Source organism: Sminthopsis crassicaudata, chromosome 2 (genome assembly GCF_048593235.1).
Source record: "Sminthopsis crassicaudata isolate SCR6 chromosome 2, ASM4859323v1, whole genome shotgun sequence".
Classification (NCBI taxonomy): domain Eukaryota; kingdom Metazoa; phylum Chordata; class Mammalia; order Dasyuromorphia; family Dasyuridae; genus Sminthopsis; species Sminthopsis crassicaudata.
Genome location: NC_133618.1, coordinates 657835243 through 657851557, shown reverse-complemented (window position 1 = coordinate 657851557; position 16315 = coordinate 657835243). Strand labels below are relative to the sequence as shown.

Here is a 16315-nt window from a genome sequence, read left to right as displayed (position 1 = left end):
AGCTGCCCAGTCCAGGTGGAGTGCCAAAGTCCCGTCAATCCCAGAGCTTCTTAACGGCCTCCTCAACACACATTTCACCTGAAAGATTTGCTAACAAGGTGCTAAAACACATAAACAAGAGTGGAGCATTTTCTGTGTGTACAGCGCAGCTGGAGTCGACAGAATGGGGAAAGGGGGAGACGGGGCTGAGGTCAGGGAGGGATTCCAGCAGCCGGACGACACTCCATGCAAGGACAGGGGGAGAGACGCATTAAGCATTGCTCCCTGGCTCGGTGTCAGTCACTGCCCTTCAGACAGTGATTGACTCTCTCTGACAGCAGAGAATTGTGATGATCACCACACCGGGTTATATAAGAACTCTTAAAAACCGTTCTGTGATAAGCACCTTTCTGGAGTCTATTTGTATTCTGCTCAGTGGTGTTTCCATTCCTTTCCAGCACTAAATCCTCTAGTTCAATTTTGGGCACTATATTTTAGGAAGGATGCTGATAAAATGGTGTATGGGGAGTGAAATGTGGAGGCTTAATTAACTGTCTTCAGCCACTTGAGGAAGGATCCCAGACGTAATTCATCTCTCAGTGGACACCTCTCATTTTTCTTGCCTGTGGCGCTTTCTGTTCTACTCTTCTACATCCTCTCACTCTGGCCCCCTTTATGTGATCTTCCCCATTAGAATGTAGCCTCCTTAAGGGGAGAGAACATCTTGTTTATGTTTGCATCCCAGCCCTTAGTGATGTGCCTGGTACACAGTGGGTGTTTAATAAGTACTTTATTAATCTGGCTCTCCACCCATCCATTTATCCTTCTATCTATCATGGGGAAGGAAATGGCAAACTATTCCGAAGTATCTTTGCCAGCAAAACCCCAAATGGGGTCACAAAGAGCCAGACATGACTGAAAATGCCTGAGTAACAACAATATCTACTAAGAATCTTGAAACACAGGCTGGATAGCTACTCATGAATTGCCATCAAGGAGATTATTGTTTTATATTTGAATCCCCTATAGCCAGCAGAGTACCTGAGCATGGAGAAAGTCCTAAAGCCACTTGTTGATTATCAGTCAGGGGAGAATTGGCTCATATGGTTCCTGAGATTCTGTCCCACTGGGAGAGTCTATCTTCCTTTCTTTATAATCACTCTGGGAAATAGGATGTCTAAGTTTTGTTGTACCCGTTCTACAGATGAGAAAACTGAGACCTGGAGAAGAAAAATGATTAGCCTTCAGTCTTCTATCAAATCTTAGTATCACAAGAAAACCTTAAACCCAAGTCTACTCCTGCTAGATCTGGCGTTCTTTCTCTTATGGTACACCATCTCTTGTTTCAAGGAGTTTAAGAGTCATGGGCAATCTGCACCAACCTTCTTTTTCCTTTTAGTTGAATTTTCAAGGGACCTAAAGCATTTGCTTTGAAAAAAATTGAGTATACAAAGCAGCTTTCTAGGTATTCCAGCCAGTAATAATGGAAAAGGACACACCAGGGATTTTATTTTATTAGTTTTTTGGAATCGTGCTCTTTGCTGGACACCCTCCTCGGGAGTATTGTGTTCTGTTCTGCGTTCCAGAGTTTAGACATCAATGAAGAATGACCCAACAAATGTAGCCAAGATAGGGAAGGGTCTTAAATACAGAAAATGGCAAAGCTAAACTACCTCACTCCCTAAACCTCACTGGAGCGTGGAACAAGTAGAGATTCAAAGCAAGAGCCTCACCTTCCATCTTTGGTGAAACATTAACCAGGTTCTTTTTGGAGTCTGTGGATGGGGGGGGCGGTTTCTGAAAGGTTTTCTTCCCAGGAATCATAGTTCTGGCTCAACCTAGCTTGGCTCTCCCAAAACTTCAATGGTTAATTAACAATAACCAAGGGAGACGATCCAAGCAAATGGGGCGTATTAAACCAGTTTTGCTAATAAATTGTATGGCTAGGATTGTCTTCTTTGCCACAATATGAAGGAACTAGGCATGTTGATCCTGGAAAATAGAAAACCCAGGAAGGGTATTGTTCATGTGTCTAAGTTATTAAATGATTGTCATGTGGAAGAATAGGTAGATTAATCTCTAGAGGAAAGAACCGGGATTAACCGGCACACGTTGAGAAAAAGGCAAGTTTAAGTTTGACAGGCAACTTCTTAGAGCTGTCCGGGAGGGGAATGACCTGGGTCCCCACTCCTCGCTATTCTTCCAGCAGATGCTTGCCATCATGCTGATGGAGTCTTTTGTATGTGGGTTGGAGCAGATGGATGTTAGGGTCCCTTCCAACTCGCAGCTTCTGTAATTTTGTGACTATTGAGTAGAGAGGGGTGCAAATACACAGTAAAGATAATATAAGAAAAAGAAAGTTAGGAGTCTCGGCATCTGGTAACATCCATGTGAAAAGATGATAAGCAAACTCCATAAATGTTGAGTGCCAGTGAAGGCCACAGCAAAGCGGTGATTTAGGAGGGGGCTGGCAATCAGGAAGGGTTCCATGGAGAAGAGAAGGGAAAGGAAAGGGGAAAGGCAGGGGAAATTAGTGTGATATGAGCCATTAATGTGGGGGAATAGTCAAGATACTTTTGTGATACACTTTGACTGAAATAGAAGATTCCTGCAAGTTTTATTATTCTTATTTTAGGAGGCATCTAGGTGGATCAGTAAATGGAACTCTATGAGTCACAAATGTGGTCTCAAATACTGACTAGCTGTGTGACACTGGACAAGTCACTTAAGTCTGCTTGTCTTATTCACTGGGGAAAGAAATGGAAAACCACTTCAACATCTCTGCTAAGAAAACTTCATGGGTCGTATAGTCCACAGGGACACAGCTGAACATGAATATTCCCATTTTATGCGTGAGGATACCAAGAATCAAAAAAAGTTAAATGACTACCACATAGTCACAGGGTTGTTAAAAGCTTGAGTCAAGACTTGAAGCCAGCGCATCAGATTCTGGTTCCCTTTCCACTATGCTGTAATTCTGCATTTGATCGACAGTGGAAAGACTGGTCTGGGAGCCATGGGGCTTGGTTTCTGCCTGTCCCCAATGGGGCTAACTAATCTCCAGTCTCCCTTTGTCCTTCTCTGTGTCTGTGTTTTGAGTCCGACAGAGTTTTGAGTCCCTGACTCAAGGGACAAGATGAAGGACTTATTGGAGGGGACTTTTTAGAATGCTGTATGTAACCCCTCAGGGGGAAAACATCCCCTTCTCCAGGTTGTCTCTGGGGAGAGTAGAATAGTTAGAATGGAGTGACCAGGCTGTAGACACTACCAGGAAATATAGGTCTTGGGGCTGTCACTCCCAGTGTTCCACAAGTCCATAAATTTCAGCTTGTCCTTAGCCCTGAAGAGTGGGGACCTTGGCTCGGCATTCTGGGCACCTTGCGCTCTCATTCTTCTGCCAAGAGTCAGGAAGGAGGGCTACTCTTTGAGTTTTCACAGGTGTCTGATGGCTTGGCTCTTGCTGGGGCTGCTGGGGCTGTACCACACTTACAGAATCAATTCAGCCCCATCTGGCTAATGAATGCCACATGGAATCTTGAACTCTCCCCAAACTTCCCCTGTGCACGGCCAGCTGGGAAAGGATGGTTGTATCAAAGCAGTCATGGGTAAGAGGACCCAGTTCATCCTAGGCAGTCTCTTTCCTGGTGGTCTTCAAGTTATTTGTGAGCATTCACTTGTAAAACCGCTAAAACCCCAAGTCTGGGAAGGAGGCAAGTGATGGGACTACAATGGGACTCCCAATGGGACAATGACGATTAGGTGAACACTGAACAAGGGATGCTTCTGGGCACTCCAGGACCTAATGTATTGTGGTCAAGTCCTGATTCTGCCTGGGATGTATTCATAACAAGGTCAAGCTAGATGGCTCGGCGGTTAGGACACTGGACATCTTTATTAAACTTTAGGCAATTGATGTCACAGAAGATAAAGTTCTTGATTTATAGTCAGGAAGATCTGAATTCAAACACTTGCAAATTGGGTGAACAAGTCACTTAATTTCTATGTGCCTCAGTTTCCTCAACTTTTACATGGGGATAATAATAGGCTCTACCTTCCATGGTGATTTCAAGAATAAAATTTGTAAGCCTGAAGGCATGACATAAATGCTGGATTCTATTTTTTTTATTTACCTTTTTTCACTCCACCTCTTCCTTCTATGGACATTGACCTGTTTGTAGAAATGGTCGTACCTGTGAAGGTAGAAAGTGACAAGACACAGTATTTCCTGACAAAAGCATCATGGTATGATGTACAGAACCCTGCGTTTGGAGGTAGGAGACCTGGATTCCAGGCCTCGTTCAATTGTTCTCTTATACAAGTGACCTTGGAAAAGGTACTTCTACTTGCTGAGCCCTGGCTGCTTCGGCTATAAAATGAAGTTGATCTCAAAGGTCTCTTCCACCCCTGGATCCTTTGGCTATGATTATTTACTTACTGTGTGACCCTGGCAAGCTCCCTATCCCGTCTGAGCCTCAGTTTCTTCCTCTGTAAAAGGGACAGAATATTTTAGGCATGGAACTGCACCAGTGTTCTCTGGCTCTTAAACAGCAGATAGAATCACAGACACATATGACAGCTTGGGCAGAGAGAAACAGAACTAAAAATCTGGCTTCCAGGCCAGGGCTGTCTCCGTTGGATCATGCAGCCACCATTGCCAGAGATCTCTCCTTGCCCCTGCTCCCTCATTCTTTTTCTTTTCCTTTTTTTTCCCCCCTGAGGCTGTGGTTAAGTGACTTGCCCAGGGTCACACAGCTGGAAGTGTCAAGTGTCTGAGACCAGATTTGAACTCGGGTCCTCCTGAATTCAAGGCTGGTGCTCTATCCACTGCGCATCTAGCTGCCCTGCTCCCTCATTCTTAATCTGGCATCTGTGAACTTCGTAATTGTTTGATTGCTTCACTAAGCGTATTCCAATACAGTTGGTTTCTCTGTACTTCTACACATTTGATTTTTTGCATTTAAAAATGCAGTTCTAAGAAAGGCACCTGAGCCTTCACCAGACACAGACCAAAGAAGTGCCATGATCCAAAACAGGTTAAGAAGCCATGTTGGGCTTTGAGTCCAAACAAACAATAGAACAATATGGAACAATAGAAAGACCACAGTGTGGGGGTATAGAGAACTGAATACCTGAATTAGAGCCAGGAGGACAAGAGTTCAAATCCTACCTCAGATACTTATTACCTGGGCTAATCACCTACTCTCTCTCAGTCTCAATTTCTTTATCTGTAAAATGGGGATCATAGTAGCACTTACCCATGCCAAGAGAAGCTTGGGAGATTACATGATTTTTTTTTTTTACTAGATTGTGAGTTCCCTGGGAATGTTGCTGTGTTTCAGCTGAGTCCAACCCTTCATGACCCCAATTTAGGGGTTTCTTGGCAGAGATACCAGAGTGGTTTGCAATTTCCTTCTCCAGACCATTTTATAGATGAGAAAACTGAGGCAGAGTTAAGTGACTTGTCCAGAGTCACACAGCTAGGAAGTGTTTGAGGCTGAATTTGAACTCAGGAAGATGAGTTTACCCCAGGGCCAGAACTCTGTCACTGTGCCCCCTCACTGCTCCTTCTTGACACAGGGACTGTCTTTTGCCATTCTTAGTACCTGGCACATAGTAGGTGCCTCACAAATGTTATTTAAAATAACACAGTAATACACATCCAAAATGGGACTTAATTCCAGGTCTACTCAGTCACTGTGTGCTGCAGAGAGGAATGTAAAGTTCTTGAGGACAGAAAAGACCTTATATGACCCTGGGCAAGTCACTTAATTCTGCCTGCCTCCAAAAAAGAGAAAGTCAAAGACAGAGAGAGGAAGAGGGAGAGGAGACAGATAAGAGACAGCCAGAGGGGAGACGAAAGAGACTGACAGACAGACAGAGAAAGACAGAGACAGAAAGGAGGGAAGGAGAGAAAGAGAGAGAGAGAGAGAGAGAGAGAGAGAGAGAGAGAGAGAGAGAGAGAGAGAGAGAGAGAGAGAGAGAGAGAGAAACAGAGAGACAGAGACAGAGACAGGGGGAGGGAGGGAGAAGAGGTGAGGGGGAGAGGTAGACAGAGATAGACAGATGAAGAGACATCTGGGGGAAGGAGGAAGGAGACAGATCTGAGTTGCAGATGCAGACAAGTTACCAGTCACGTGATCATGAGCCACCCCCCTTCCGTGGCCCCCAGTTTCCGATCTGTGGATGACAAAGCTGGGCTTGAGGCAGTACGGGGCAGTGAGTAGAGAAATGGCTGGCCTCCAGACCCGGCCCTCTGGCCCCCTCAGATTCTCCCTTGAGACGCTTGAGTCCCCTGTGACTTGTGGAGGGCTAGTCTGACTTGGGGCTCCCAAGGCTCCTTCTGGCCCTGGGCTCAGCCCTGACTATTGAGGCCCCTGGGGATGACAGGCCCCTCTGTTGGGGCTCCAGGTCTGAGGTTAACAGAGGATGTGAAACCCTCGCAGCTGAGTGGGCCCAGATAAAGCTACTAGCACATCCCTGCAAAGAGAAAGAAGCCACAGTAAGGGCTCCCTCCCCTGCCCCAGACTGAACTCACCCAGAGCTTTCATAAGCTCAGGGGCTATTGCTGGGACACTCGGGATCTTGCTGGCATGCTCAGAAGCTCTCGCTGGGACACTTGGGCTATTGCTGGGGAGCTCAGGGGCTTTTGCTGGGGTGCTCAGGGGCTCTTGCTGGGGCGCTCAGGGGCTCTTGCTGGGGAGCTCAGGGGCTTTTGCTGGGGTGCTCAGGGGCTCTTGCTGGGGCGCTCAGGGACTCTTGCTGGGGAACTCAGGGCCACTTGGTTTTCCATCTTTCTCTGCTCATCCAAAACTCCACAAACCCTGAGCCCCGGTTCCCAAGGTTCAGTAGCATCCGTCGGCTGCTTTTCCACCAGAAAGGCCACATCGGTGGCCTTTCCCACCAGAGCCAGCCTTACACCTTCTCATCAGGGCCCATCAGGCCACTCCGGCCAGCATCTCAGAGCTTTCCATCATCCCCTAAGGAAAGGTACTCTCAATTCTTGCAAAGACCTGGGGTTTTTATAGACCTTCCAATCTGCTTCTCTATGATGAGTGTGTTATTTCTTCAGAGGAATGGGCAGGTCAGGGGTTGCAGGCCCTAGATGGGGAAACTTAGACTCAGAAGTTGAGGAAATTTGGGACCCATCTCCAAAGAAGAACCACTTTCCACATAATTTTTTGAACATATTTATTTATTTATTTTTCTAACTCTGCATGCATATTAACTTTTAAAATATAACTTTTAAAATATACATTTCTTTATGAACCACATGGAGAGAGAAAAATCAGATCAAAAGGGGAAAAAAACCACAGAAGAGAAAAATAAACAAAAAAAGAAGTGACCATAGCCTGTGTTGATTTATACTTGCTCTCCATAACTTTCTTTCTGGATGCATTTTCTAACCGAATTTTATTTGGGATTGCTTTGGACTTCCATGAGATTTTCAGGCAGCCAGGTGTAATGTATACAACATTATCCCTGGTGACCAGTGACCTAGTTATTCCACGTAAGGGCCACTAATATGTGTGGTGCACGGAGACAAATCCCTTTCCTCTGGGGCAGGAGTTCCTGAGCTGCAAGATGGAGCAGCTGGATTGAATGATTCTGAGATGGGAGCCAGTACAACCGTTCTGGCTTCCTCCCCCTCCCCCCAATCATCTCTAGATTGAGAATGAGAGAGAATCTGGGCTGGATGAACTACTGGTCTCAACCACGGCCTTTCTCATTTCCTAGCACTCTTAGAGTGAAAATTTTAGTCTACAGAGCACTTTTCACGTGTTATCTCCTATAATCCAGAATGAGCTAGAGGCTATTTCCCTTTTTTATAGATAAAAAAACAGAAGGTAAATGATTTACCCAATGAATAACTGAGGCAGGACTCAAACTTAGTCTTCCTGACTCCAGACCCTGCCTTTAACTCAGTTTGCAAAACACTTGGCCATACTTGGTCCCCATTCACTTCATTTCAGACAATGTTATCAAAGAGACTAATTTAATTAATTTAGGAGATAAAATGCTCTGGAGGACCGAATGCTGCCCTAGACACTCACTATTTACAGTTCTCTCAATATGCCTCAGTTTCTTACTCTGAAAAATAGGGACAGTAATAGTTCATACTTCACAACAAGCACAGTATTGTTGTTCAATCAACTGAAATGATGTATGTAGGGAAACAAAGTAGAGGAAGGTAATATTGCCGCCTTCCAGGCTTCTAGTGAGCCAAATGTGAGTTTTACACAATAGAAATGAGAGTTCTCCTCGTCATTACCATCATTCACTCTTTTAACTCAAAATCGATGGCCCTAGCGTTCAAGCTAGTTATTTTTCTCTCTATTGTGTCTTAGGACTAGAGCATCCGGGACAGTGTCACATCTGAAGGTTATTTCTCCCCTGTGGCTTCACACCGGAGCTGTAGCAATAAATGTTTGTGGCTTGACCTTGAATCTGCGGAGCTTCATCCATCTCTGCCTTTTCTTCTGCCCTTTCCGCCTCTATCTCTGATCTTTCTTTCCTGGCTATCAGAAAGGATACATATAACCAACAACAGCTGATAACACAAATCTAAAATGCTTTTCCTGGCTTTTGAACTGAATTGATGAGTTTTCTTGAATGATGCAATCCTTGGCAAGATTTCTCTTATTTTATCAGGGTTGAGACACACTCGCCCACTAATTATTAAAAACCCAGTCTTTTTTTCTTTGCAGTACAAAGAGAGGGAGGAGCCTGTCCCCAGCCCTTCCATGAGCCAGCTGGCCCCTGGTGATGGGTCAGACACATGAGCAAGCCCGGCATCAGTCAGATCATCTAGATGGAGGGGTGGCTTTGGCAGTTATGCTTACCTGTTTTTGTCATTCAGGGAACTAAATCCTGGCTAAAAAGCTAGGTGCTGAGTGGCCACGTGTTAGTGTGAAGGGCCAAGAATCCTTCTGGGACAGCATCCAATTATAGAATCCAATGTATTTGATTTTTTAAAGATTTTTTTGTTATAAACTTAATAACCATTAACAAAGCACAAAGCAAACAAAAGAATATTTTTATTTTATTCTTTTCCATTTTTATTAAAATCTTCATCCTACAAGTCTATAATTCTCTCTGGATAGGCAGAAAACAAATCTAGAAATTAGGGTGAATTTAGTAAGGATGATGATAACTTATTTTTCTGTAACATTTTAATGTTGACAAAACATTTTTTCTGACTGCAAGATTAGGAAGCAAGTATATTCCCTGCCTCATTTTTCAATTACTCATCTAAGGATCGAAAGATGATTTAAAATACTTACTATTTAACAGAACAAAAACAAACACTTTAACAAAACAACATAAACAAAAAAGTGCTTTTGATCTGGTTACCATATTAGGGCTTTCCGAAGTTCTATTAAACATGGTTTTCTTCTTTCTTTCTTTCTTTCTTTTTTTCTTTCTTTCTTTCTTTCTTTTTTCTTCCTTCCTTTTATTTTTTATCTTTCACTCTCTTCTTTCCTTTTTCTTTTTTCCTCCCTTCTTTTCTTTCTTTCTTTGTTCTCCTTTTCTCCATCCCTCCCTCCTTTCTTTCTTTATTTCTCTCTCTCCCTTTATTTCTTTTTCTTTCTATCTCATCCCTCCTTTTTTGTTCCTTCCTTCCTTCCTTCCTTCCTTCCTTCCTTCCTTCCTTCCTTCCTTCCTTCCTTCCTCCCTTTCTCTCTTTTTCCTTCCTTCCTTCCTTCCTTCCTTCCTTCCTTCCTTCCTTCCTTCCTTCCTTCCTTCCTTCCTTCCTTCCTTCCTTCCTTCCTTCCTTCCTCCCTTTCTCTCTTTTTCTTTCCTTCCTTTCTTAACCTTAATGATAGAGAAGTTGATGGTGTAATCAATAGAATTTAAAACATTGTTAGGTGGACTGGATTTAGGAGAAAGATAATGAGTTTAGTTCAGCACATATTGAATTTGAGATGCTGGTAGGACATCACAATTACAGAAGTCCAAAAGTCAATTAATTGGTAATATGGGCCCGAGAAATTGAATGGAGGGTAGACTGATAAATTTTGGAGTTATATATGTAAAAGGGATAATTGAAACAATGGGAACAGATGAGATCACCAAAGGACAAACTATGTAAGGGAAAACAGAGAGGACTAAAGATAGAACCTTGAGGCAGGGAATCTGCATTTAGTGGGTGAAAAAGGATACTGATCTTACCAAAGACAACCAAGAAGGAGCCATCAGTCAGGTAAGAGGAAAGCCAGAAAAATATAATAGTTACAAGAATACTCTGAAGACTGCAAGCTCCAGAGACATGATTAGGATCTATACATTAAAGAGATGCCAGGAGGAATTAGGGTTGGGTGTGGAGGAGAATCTGGATAGGGTGGTAAAGAACAGAGAAGATCAGCCTAGAGAGCTGAGACTGATTGATTGATTGACTGATTGACTGATTGATGACTACTGAGGAGTTTGGACTAACCAGAAGATAGGGAAGGAAGATAAATTTATTTATAGATACCAACTATCTTTTTTAAACAATTTAAAAATTAATTTTATAATTATAATTTTTTTGACATTACATATGCATGAGTAATTTTTTTTTACAACATTATCTCTTGTATTCATTTTTCCAAATTTTCCCCTCCCTTCCTCTACTCCCTCCCCCCGATGACAGGCAATCCCATACATTTTACATGTGTTACAATATAACCTAGATACAATATATGTGTGTAAAACCAATTTTCTTGTTGCACATTAAGTATTGGATTCCAAAGGTATAAATAACCTGGGTAGATAGACAGTAGTGCTAATATTTTACATTCAATTCCCAGTGTTCCTTCTCTGGGTGTAGCTGTTTCTGTCCATCATTGATCAACTGGAAGTGAGTTGGATCTTCTCTATATTGGAGATATCCATTTCCATAAGAATACATCTTCATACAGCATTGAAGTGTATGTACAGCGATCTTCTGGTTCTGTTTATTTCACTCAGCATCAGTTCCTGTAAGTCTCTCCAAACCTTTCTGAATTCATCCTGCTGGTCATTTCTTACAGAGCAATAATATTCCATAACATTCATATACCATAATTTATTCAGCTATTCTCCAATTGATGGACATCCATTCAATTTCCAGTTTCTAGCCACTACAAAAAGAGCTGCCACAAACATTTTGGCACATACAGGTCCCTTTCCCCTCTTTAGTATTTCTTTGGGATATAAGCCCAATAGCAGCAATGCTAGATCAAAGGATATGCACAGTTTGATAACTTTTTGGGCATAGTTCCAAATTGCTCCCCAGAATGGCCGGATTCTTTCACAACTCCACTAACAATGTATCAGTGTCCCAGTTTTCCCACATCCCCTCCAACATTCATCATTATTTGTTCCTGTCATCTTAGCCAATCTGACAGGTGTGTAGTGGTATCTCAGAGTTGTCTTAATTTGCATTTCTCTGATCAATAGTGATTTGGAACACACTTTCATATGAGTGGAAATAGTTTCAATTTCATCATCTGAGAATTGTCTGTTCATATCCTTTGACCATTTATCAATTGGAGAATGGTTTGATTTCTTATAAATTAGAGTCAGTTCTCTATATATTTTGGAAATGAGGCCTTTATCAGAACCTTTAACTGTAAAAATATTTTCCCAATTTGTTACTTCCCTTCTAATCTTATTTGCATTAGTTTTGTTTGTACAAAAGCTTTTCAATTTGATATATAATCAAAATCTTCTATTTTGTGATCAATAATGATCTCTAGTTCTCCTTTGGTCATAAATTCCTTCCTCCTCCGCAAGTCTGAGAAGTAGACTATTTTCTGTTCCTCTAATCTATTTATGATCTCATTCTTTATGCCTAAATCATGGACCCATTTTGATCTTATCTTGGTATATGGTGTTAAGTGTGGGTCCATATCTAATTTCTGCCATACTAATTTCCAGTTTTCCCAATAGTTTTTTTTTCAAATAATGAATTCTTATCCCAAAGATACCAACTAAATATCTTAAATATCCTAGAGATAATGTCTGAAACACAATTCTGTAGAAGTGGATGCAGATCTTACAGAGAGAATTTGAAGATAGATTACAGAATGATCTCTCTATGGGTACAAACAGAACTGTGCCCCAGGGCTGAGGCTGGGAGTGAGGAAATGAAAAGCTGAATATGATGCAGACAGAAGGGATTCTTGTTCATATATGAATTGGACTAATGGTTTCTGGTGTCCCTTCCAGTAGAAAGAAGATTGTGTCTGGCGTCCCAGGGCTTGGGTTTGAATTCTGTTTTTCTGGTTGTTCTAGGATCTTGGGCTGATAATTTCTGAGCTTTGTTTTTTTCAAATGGGAAAATGGAGAGGGAAGGATTTAAATCAATTCCATAAACATTTATTAATTGCTTTTTATGTGCCAAGCACTGGGGATACAAGGCAAAATTAAAGCTCTTCCCTGAAGGAACTTACAATCTATTGGGTTGTATTCTGAAGAGCTTATTCATAATATATTATTAATGATGTCTTACCTTGGTTGGTGGGTCCTCACTCTGCCACTGACCCAAAACAAATCATTATTACTTTCTGAGACTAAGTTCCCTCATCTGTAAAATGAAATCATTGGACTAGATGGTCTCTGAAGTCTTTTCCACTATTAAATCTATGATATTACAATCCCTGTTCACAAAGGAGGTCAAAACAATTACCTGGAAGGGGAAGGGCCAGACACCAAATTATTATTTTTTTTTTTAATAGTATTCATTTACCAGGTATATGCATGGGTAATTTTACAACATTGACAATTGCCAAATCTTTTGTTCTAATTTTTCCCCTCCTTTCCCCTCCCCCAGATGGCAGGTTGACCAATACATGTTAAATATGTTAAAGTATAAATTAAATACAATATAGGTATACATGCCTAAGCAGTTGTTTTGCTGTACAAAAAGAATCGGACTTTGAAATAGTGTACAATTAGCCTGTGAAGGAAATGCAAGTGGATAAAAATAGAGGGATTAGGAATTCTATGTAGTGGTTCATAGCCATCTCCCAGAGTTCTTTCGCTGGGTGTAGCTGGTTCAGTTCATTACTGCTCTATTGGAACTGATTTGGTTCATCTCATTGTTGAAGAGGGCCGCGTCCATCAGAATTGATCATCATATAGTATGGTTGTTGAAGTTATAATGATCTCCTGCAGACACCAAATTCTAACCCAACAACTTTCTTCTTTCCATTGTTGTCATAAACCAAATCATCTCTGTATCACTTAAGTCCCACCCACTTCCACCTAATGCCTCTTATGGGTTTTGACATTCATATCCACAAGTCTATTAGTGCAGAGTTGTGAGAGAAGCTTGCTCTTTGCAAAAGCAATTCAATAAACAATAATTAAGTCCCTCCTACAAGCCAGCAGGACCTTTGGCTAAGTACTTGGGATACATAATATGAAGGTTCTGCCTTCAAGAGGTTTCCAATTAGGAGGAGCATATGTATACCCATACATTAATATAAATGTAATCTACCCACTAAATACCTGTTTTTTATATATATATATATATATATATATATATATATATATATATATATATGTGTGTGTGTGTGTGTGTGTGTGTGTGTGTGTGTGTGTGTATACACATTATACAGGTATAATCATATTAAATACATTCTCATATTAGTCATGATGGACTTTCACCCACAAAACCCATCGGCCTTGAGTCTCCAATGGCCCATAGTATTTATTAGTCTCTGTTCCCCCTCCAGGCTTTTAAGACCTTTACTTTCCTTTTGAACTCTTTAATCTCCCTCAATCTTTTTCTCCTTTCTGGTTTGAAAAGCAGACACAGCTCAGTTTTAGTATTGTCTGCCCTCCAGCAGAGCAAAGGGTCAAGAAAGTTTGGCTTATAGGTGGTTGTTGGCTGGCTCTCTTGTTTTCCCTCTTTTGTTTTTCCTTTTAAAGCAATGCTGAGAAGGAGTTTATTTTTGCCCCAGAGGAGGGGAAGGATCTTGGGGATTTTGAAACCAGATCGAAAATAGAAACAGCCTCTGGGAGAAGGAGGCCAGAGTTTGATCTGAGCAGAAAGCTCAGACAGACAAAAGAGAAACCTTTCTCTCCTAGACCAACTTTCTAACCCTTCTTTACAGAATTTTAAAACTGGCAGAGACCTTGGTGGATCAGCTAGGGATCAGGCCTTTTTGGGGTCATGGATCCCTCCTGAAGCCTATGGTCCCTGCCTCAGAATAATGCTTTAAACACACAAAATACCCAAGATCACAATGGCATCCAGAGATTAGGAAAACTATAGTTGAAATTATTTCCTAACCAAGTTCACAGGCCTCTTGAATCCTGTTTAGGGATCCTCAAGTTAAGAACACTTGATTTAGTACTGTCTTCTTAAAAGATTCTAAGGGCCTTTTTCCTCTTTTTTTGAGTTACTTCCCTTTTCTTCTTTCACAGGGAAGTACTGTTCTATCTTCCTTCTACATTTTGTTCCTTCAGGAATCTCTGTCCTTCCCAGACCTTCAATGATCACCCTATTGATATGATATAGGTTCTAGGGAAATAAACCATGGTTTTGGGGCCCCCTGACCTTGGGGGGCTTCTGCTCTAATAGTAAGTCAATAGTCCTAGATCTTCTGTCTTTGGAAACTCCCAGGCCCAATCTGTCTGATATGGACCAGTCCTTAGTCAGATAGCTTCTGGTCTCTAGAAACTCCTACAGATCAAATTCCTGAGACAATAATCTGACTGAAAATCTGGCCAAGGAGAACCAAACTCATCCTACCCATGAGCCATAGAACAGCATAACAGTGCTAAAAAGCTGGATAAATGTCTTTTGGCTTCTGTTTCTCTACTGAATTCTCTTACAATTTAGTCCTCTTTGTAATGGCGTTATAATTACAATTAAACTTTGCCCCTTGGCTAAGGAGATGAGTTCAAGCATGAAAATTTTTTTGAGACACCTCAGAACAGCTGTGTGGGACCCCAACTTTTGGGGTCCCCATTCCCAACCTCAACACTATTCAGATTTATTCAGAAAAGATCTCAATCTGTACCTCTAGTCCTTACTTCTCTCCAAAGCTCCAGATCTTCATTTTTGACTATTGCCTGTACCTCCCCACCTGGATCAATCATTCAATCAACAAACATTTATTAAGCATCTAGTATGTGCCAGATACAAGGTTAAAGATAGGAATACAAGTACAAAGAATGAAACAATCCCTGCTCAGCACTTACATTCTAACAGGGGAGCCACTTTGGATATTATATATGTATGTGTGTATGTGTGTGTATACGCACACATCTCTATATACAAATCTCTTATACCTTCCACCCACTGTTCCTAATTCTGTTCTCTGGAACCAAAATGAAAGTCTAAACTCTTTCCCAGTGGGCAATTCTTCAGATACTTGTAGAAAACCATCATTTTCCACCTCCTAAATTTTCTCTCCTCAAGGTTAAATAGCCCGAGTTCCCTCAGCCTGACATATGGTAGCGCTTTATAAATGCTTGTTGACTTCTTGACTTGCTTTCCCTAGAGGATGATGTTAAGATCCTTTATCATTCTGACTAGATTCTTCTGGAGTCTTCATTTTATCAATATCCTTTCTCTAGTGGAATCTTCCCTGATTGTTCTCTCCCCACAAAATATTCTGCTTTCTCTTTGAGTCCCCACTGTACTTTCACATCCTATCTGGATTTGCATATGTGAGTCTCATTTCTTCCATCACACTATAAGCTCCCAGAGGGCAGAGATCAAGTTTTATTCTTTATAGCAGTCCTTGACTGATATAAGAATAGGTCCTTGCATGTAGTTGATCCTCAGTAAATACGGATAGATGGATGGATGGATGAGTGGATGGAGTTCAAATTTCTAAATTTATAGATAGCACTCCCCAAAAGACTATGTGGTTTGTGTAAGACCATATAGCAGAACTAGGATTAGACTCTAGATCTTCCTTATTCTAAGTCCAGTCATCTCTCCCCTTAAGCCTCAGCTCAAGACAAGCCAAGATTCCACCGCAGGATATATGTAAAGAAATCTCACTGAGAGCAATAAATCTTTCTTTCTTCTGTTAATGACCAAATATTGAATTAAGATCAAGATGTTTTTTCCCCTTTTCTACTTCCTTATCCAGAAATCAACTACCATGGGAAATCTCAGGCAAACACCCAGCTAAGATCTAATCAAAGACAATAAAAAAAAATTCTAAGTCTAGGCAAATGGAGGAATTTCCTGCTCATTGTGTTTGCAAAGATGGGTATGGGGAAATGTGGATTCTCTCTTTTGTGATACTGAAATTGAGAATTCTTTTTGACCAAGACTTGGGTATCCATGTCACACACCCCCAAAACCCTCAGTAGAATGAGCCCACACCTCATTATAATATCCATTTTC

The 16315-nt window shown here is 41.4% G+C and overlaps 1 protein-coding gene across 10 annotated transcripts in view; it reads left to right on the top strand.

The window, feature by feature from the left end:
* The window catches only part of CHST3 (carbohydrate sulfotransferase 3), a 62555-nt gene that overhangs the window by 28542 nt on the left and 17698 nt on the right, over positions 1 to 16315 (top strand). The window contains exon 1 of one of the 10 annotated variants that reach the window (XM_074296896.1): positions 10889 to 10937. The exons of the other annotated variants lie outside the window; for them this stretch is intronic. The gene's annotated coding sequence lies outside the window, so the exon portion shown is untranslated. Of the gene's footprint in view, positions 1 to 10888; positions 10938 to 16315 lie in introns of those variants that run through there. 10 annotated transcript variants of the gene reach the window in all.